We start from the raw sequence: 6,610 nt of genomic DNA, 5'->3' as shown, positions 1-6,610 counted from the left end.
ATGAAAAGAAAACATGGGGTATGCAGTTAAATCAGTGCTTAGAGAAAATTTTATAATATTAAAAATCTTACATTAAAAAGAAGAAAGGTCCCAAATCAATAATCAAAGCTTCTTCCTTAAGAAACTAGAAAAAAAAGTGTAAAATAAACTCAAAGTAAGCTGAAGGAGTAAATAAAGATCAAAGTAGTAGAAATCAATAAAATAGAAACTAGGAAAACAATAGAGAAGAATCAACTAAATTAAAATCTGGGCCTTTGAAAAAAATCAATAAAATTGATAAACCTGCTGCTAGACTGACAGCAACAAAAAAGAGAAAAGACACAAATTACCAATATCAGGAGTGAAAGAAGGAAGGTCACTCACCATCAACCCCACAAAATTTAAAATAAGAGAATACTACAAACATCTCTATGTCCATATATTTACAACTTAAGTCAAAGGTCAGCCAATTACAGCCCATGGACCAAATATGGCCTACTCCCTGTTTTTGTAACATTTTTTTTTAGAACATGGCTGTACTGGTTTGAATGGTCCCCACCTCCCCCACCCCCAAATCCATATCCACTTAGAACCTGGGAATGTGACCTAAATTGGAAATAGGGTTTTGGCAAGTGTAATTAGTTAAAATGAGGTCAGATGGGTGCAGGATAGGCCCTAAATCAGATATGACTGATGTTCTTATAGGAGAGGGGTGGAAGATTTGGGTACAGAGATACAGAGAGACGCAGAGGGAAGGCCATGCAAAGACTGATGTAGAGATGAGACTTACACTGTCTGGAGCTGGAAGCAACAAGGAAGGACTCTCCCCTAGAGCCTTCAGAGGGAGCATGGCCCTGCTGACACCTTAACTTTGGACTTCTAGCCCCGAACTGTGAGAGAAGAAATTTTTGTTGTTTTAAGCCGCCCAGTTTCTAGTAATTTGCTGTGACCATCCCAGCAAACTAGTATAACAGCCACGCTCACTCGTGCACAGCTTTCACACCACAGAGGCAGAGGGGAAGAGCTGTCACAGACTGCATGGCCCCCAACGCGGACAATCATTTTTCTGTCCCTTTACAGCAGCGGTTCTCAACCTGTGGGTCGTGACCCCTTTGGCGGTTGAACGACCCTTTCACAGGGGTTGCCTAAGAACATCCTGCATATCAGATATTTACATTACGATTCATAACAGAATCAACATTACAGTTATGAAGTACCAACGAAAATAATTTTATGGTTGGGTCACAACATGAGGAACTGTACTTAAAGGGCCAGAAGGTTGAGAACCACTGCTTTATAGAAAAAGTGTGATGACCTTGACTTAGATGAAACAGACCGAGTCCTTAAAAGCCACAAACTACCAAAATGCACCCAAGAAAAAGAAATAACTAGAACAACCCTGTATCTATTAAAGAAATTTGAATTCGTAGTTTAAAAACTTCCAAGAAAAAAAAATAAATCTCCTGGCCTGGATGGTTTCTCTAGTGAATTCTAATAAACATTTAAAAGAGAAATGACACCAATTCTACACAAATCTCTTCCAGAAAGCAGAAGAGAAGGGGAAACTTCCCAACCGCTTTTATAAGGCTAGCATTACCCTAATGGCCAAACCACTACAGACCGATATCCCTCATGAACATACAAACAAAAATCTCAAACAACGCACCACGACATCGCATATGCAATGTGCTTGGAAAGAAGAATACACCACGACCAAGGAGGGATTATCCCAGGAATGCCAGGCTGGTTCAGTATTCAAAAGCCAACCAATGTAATCCATCATATTAACAGGCCAAAGAAGAAAATCCGCATGAGCATATCAAACTGAGATAATAAATGTATGTTGCTTTAAACTGCTAGGTTTTGTGATCATTTGATATTCAGCAATAGATAATTAATATTAGCAACACACTGATGGCCCTCCTGTTCCTCCTACATATCTTCCCCCTCCCATCTCACATCCCCGGAGAAAATAGGTAATCACCAATCGGAATGTGTTGCTTATCTTTCCCATGCTTTTTTAAAAAAAGTACTTTTATTCTATATGCTTACACCCCCAAACCATATGTGTATATTTTACGTGGCTTTAAATTTTATATACATATCACACTGTGTGCAGTTCTTCTGCTACTTATTCTTTTGATTGCTATGTGAGTAGGTCCTGCTCATTTATCCTTGCAGATGTACAGTATTCCTCTGTGGATTCAGGCCACAATTTATCCATTCTTCTATTCATGGACATTCCATTTGTTTTTAAACGTTTTGTTTTTCCAGTGTTGCTGTGTGGAAATGTGTGGGAGTTTCTCTGGGGGTGGGGGTGGGGGCGGGGAGCTTGGTCTATTCCTGGGTTTCTCCCAGAGTTTGTAATGAAGTGGCCACGATCCCAGCTGAGTGTGTGTGTGTGTGTGTGTGTGTGTGATGTTGCCTGTGCGTGTGTGAGGGTTGGAGAGGAAGTCAAGACATAATGACAAAGAACAATGACCACAAGTCACCGAGCCTGGTCTATGTACCCAAGCCAAGCAATTCACATACTTATCACAGAGCATCTTTGCTGGAGGCTGATTTAAATGCTGTTGTGCTTTCTTGGAATCTCCGGCTTTTCTCTCGATTCCTGCCTTGCCAGGGTAGTTTCTCTCTCAGTTCGCTTTCCCTGTCCAAATCCTGCAACTTTTGCCAAGGGCTTAAGAGAAGGCATGAGGACTTGTATGCATGCATGTAAGAATAACCAATGGACACAAGACACTGGGGGGTAGGGGAGGCCGGGGGAATGTCAAGGGGGGGAAAAAGGAGACATATGTAATACTCTTTGTAATACTTTAAGCAATAAAACAAAATTTTTTAAAAAAGAGAAGGCATGAGGGGGCCGGAGGGGAGCAGAGGGAGGCCCCTCCCCAATGTGTGTGATGAGTGAGGGGCTGAGGGCTGCTAGGGGGACGGGCTGAGGAAAGGGTGTAAGAGCGCAGGGAGAGGGAAAGGCAGAAAGGGAGGGAAAGGGCTTGCAGGTGGGGAGGCAATCTTCCTCCGCAGAGCCCAGGAGTTCTGCCTGCACCGGGAGAACCCAACATGCTCTGAGCATCACAGGTTCCATGAGATGCCACAACACACACACGCTCACAACAATGCACACACCTGTAACAGCAAGCACACACACCATGCACAGACACACGTGTATATAAACACACACCTGTGCATCCAACAAAACACTCGTGCACACGGTGGTACACATAAACACCCCACACACCACGTGTGCACCTGCGCACACACTGCTCACACTCTTTCCTGGTCCAATAAAAGTGGAAAATGATTTAACACCTAGTCCCCCACGTGGATCCCCGCTGCACATCCGAATATCAAAGCCGTGAGGAGTCCAGCGTGAGAGACCTCCCTCTTCCTTCTGCTCAGGACCCTTCACTTGTTTCGCACCATTGGCTTCCTAATTATGCCCTCTGTGTGGGTATTTGTTTCTCAACATAGGACGAGATGGTACTTTTTAATTAGGAAAATAATGCATGCCCGTTAGAAAACCAGCTAGCGAATGCATTAGAGAGAAAGAACAAAGCAGAAAGCACAGAGGGGAACCCTGCCGGCCTTCTGGTGTTCAGCCTCCCAGGACTCCAGCTCATAAATATGCTCATGCATTTCTCCTTTTCATAAATGTTTCATCACTTGCTTTTTCCATTCGATAATATAAGTCTCTTAACGCTTCGTGGTATTCCCTGCTATGGCTTGTGGCAGGCTGTATTTCCCAGAGATGTCTGAGCAGTAGCTCCCACCTCACAAGCTCCCCTAGGCCCTCGCCACTCCCCATCGAGAAGTGGCGTCTGGGGCCCCTCCCTTGGAACCTGGGCTGACCCTTGTGACAGCCACTCAACACGATGTGATTAGTCATAAAAATTCCGCCTTGCCCTCCCGGGACCAGCCACCATGCTGTGAGGAAGCCCATGTGGGCATGAAGAGGCTCGAGGCGAGGAGCGGAGGCCCGGCCTCCAGCCCCTGTTGAGCTCCCAGACCAGGGAGGAAGTCGCCTTTAAGTGACTCCTCCAGCCTGAATCGAGCTGTCCCAACGGGGGCCACACAGAGCACACAGCTGCCTTGCTAGCCCCGCCCACATGGCAGATACGTGGGAAAATGACGTCCTTCTTAGCGGCGTATTACACAGCAATAGCTGGCTAGAACATGGAGGCTGCCTGCTTTGTGTAAGCACCACACTGCTGCTGCACACGGAGGGTGTTTCCCACCCCCGGCATGCATGCCTGCTTTCTTCCGCAGCCTGCCCTGTCAGCCGGGCGGCAGCAGCCCTGTCTCATGTGTTTGAGGCCAGTGCTGGGTTGGTGCCCACGGGAGGAGCTCAGTAGGTGCTTATTGCAAAGCTTAGTGAGGGGAATGGTGGTCTCAGGGACCGGAGAGGGGTCCTGCCTTCCCACCCCTGCTCCTGGGACATGGCCTTTCCCTGCTCCCACTTGGGCATCTCTCTCACTGCACAGCTCACTGGCTCCCATGGGTCCCTGGGAAGGACAGGGACCCATAATGGTTGGGGGTAGGGGGGTGGCCTGAGGGGGTGATGGCCACTCCTTGTCCCGGGGGAGCGCGAGCTTGGTTGCTGTCAGTTCTGCACGAGGAAAGACTGACGATGCTGGGATATGAACAACCTCTGACCTGGACCTGGAGCTCTGGGGACGGTGGTGGCTGGGAGAAGCCATCGCTCTCTGCTTCTGGCCGGAGGGACTGGAGTGGCAGGAGAACTGGAGGCAGACAGCAGGAAGGACTTCCCCTCTGTGAGAAATGAAGCACTTCGACTTCAGGCAGTGGTGCAGGGAGTGATCTCAAGAGGCGGATCTCCCGCCTGATTGAACGCTTATCCCGTGAGGCTCAGGTGCCACCCAGCGTGGAGGCAGGGAGAGGGCCCGGCCACCTTCCAAGCTCTTGTGCAGTGAGGAAGCGCTATCCTCGGAAACTAACAGGACCCAGCAGGAACCCTTCCCGGGTGTTCAGGAAAAACACTTCTGAACACTGCCCTCCTCATCAGCACCCCAGCTGAGAAGTGTCCTCCCATTCCCTGTACCACCAGCAGCACAATGTCTAGGACTCTGACTGCCACCAGGTGACTTGGGTTCAAGTCCTAGCTCTGCTGTGTGACCCCTGGTAAGTCAGTGAACCTCTCTGAGTCTCATCCATCACAGAGGGAAGAGAACCCACCACCCGGGGTTATTGAGGGGTTGGATGGGACCGCCGGTGAATGCAGCTGGAAAGCTGTAATCACATCAGCATGGTGAGCTACCACTACAGTTTGCTATCCTGTACCTTACTGTGGCGGCAGTGTCTCAGGTCCCCCATCAGGGTGACCACACAGCTGCCTGCCCTGTGGGGTTGCAGAGCCTAAGGCAGGAGCCTGGGCCTTGATGAATGGGTTCCTCTCAGTAGCCAAGGCCCATCTTCAGGAATCCCGTTAGGACCTGCTGGGCCTCATACCAACAAGATTCACGCTGCTCTGCGGGCGGATCGCAAGGCCTGTGGAAGCCACGTCAGTCTGCCAGGCCCCCCAGGCCCCCCCAGGCCCCCGGGGCTGACAGCCCAGAACACTGAGCATTAGTTAGTCCCTGCTCCTCTTTCTAAAAAAGCACAACTCTCTTAAAATAGCAGCATGATTTAGTTCATTGTTCTCCATGGTAAGTGGGTAACGGTAGGAAGACAATTCACCCAGCTACCTGCTGTCTGACTGCGTTTCCTAAGATCCCGCTTTGCACTTGCCACTGCTTCTCCTTCCCCACGAGCTTCCAATGGCTCCCAAGATCTCATAGGATAAAGCCTCAAACCCCACGCCTAAGATTTCGGGACCTCCACCATCTGGGCCCTCCTTACTTTCCTGCCTTGCTGACAGGAGCCTGCACTCTGGACAAACTAGCCAGTCTATTCCCTGTCTTTGTCTCTGCTTCCTTTGACTGGGGCCCTTGAAGGTTCTGGTCAAATCCAGCTTCCTCCGTGAAGCCCTCTTTGATTGCTGTAGCCCAGAGTTTCTTGAAATTGACTTGCACCATCAGCATCAGAATCACATGAAGTGGGGAGTGGGGTTAAAAAATCATGGGCCCCACCCAGATCTATTAGACCAGACTACCTGGGGGAGAGGACGCCTGGGACGTTGCTCATTTGACAATCCCCACCCCATCCCATTATGCCCCAGTGTAACTTGGTAACTGGCTGTCTTGCTCTGAACCCCTGTAGCACTTGGACCTGGACCTCTCATGTAGACACATCACATGCAGGAACACGATGGACTAGACACTCCAAAGCACCCTCTCTCTCTAAAACACGGATCCTTCGTGAGCCATATTTAATAACCCGGGCTTGGGAGGAGTCAGGGGAACCCTCGAGACTGCCCTCAGGGAGCATGCTGCTTTCAGCTCTACAATAGGGTCCCTGCAGGGAAGGCAGAGAAACGGACTGACACGCCTGCGCTAGGCAGGGACTCAGGTGGCCAGCGTCCCCTGGCTTCCACCTGAAGCTATTGCAAGCCTCTCTGGAGGAAAACATTTCAAATTGCTCCCCCAGCGGTCCCCCCCAGGTGAGGGTTATGCAAAAACAGACAACAAAAAACTCGTGATCAAAGTTCACCCAACACTTATGAAAATGAGCC

The sequence above is a fragment of the Myotis brandtii genome, unplaced genomic scaffold (assembly GCF_000412655.1).
Source record: "Myotis brandtii unplaced genomic scaffold, ASM41265v1 scaffold420, whole genome shotgun sequence".
Lineage (NCBI taxonomy): Eukaryota > Metazoa > Chordata > Mammalia > Chiroptera > Vespertilionidae > Myotis > Myotis brandtii.
Note: the sequence above shows the minus strand (reverse complement) of the source record.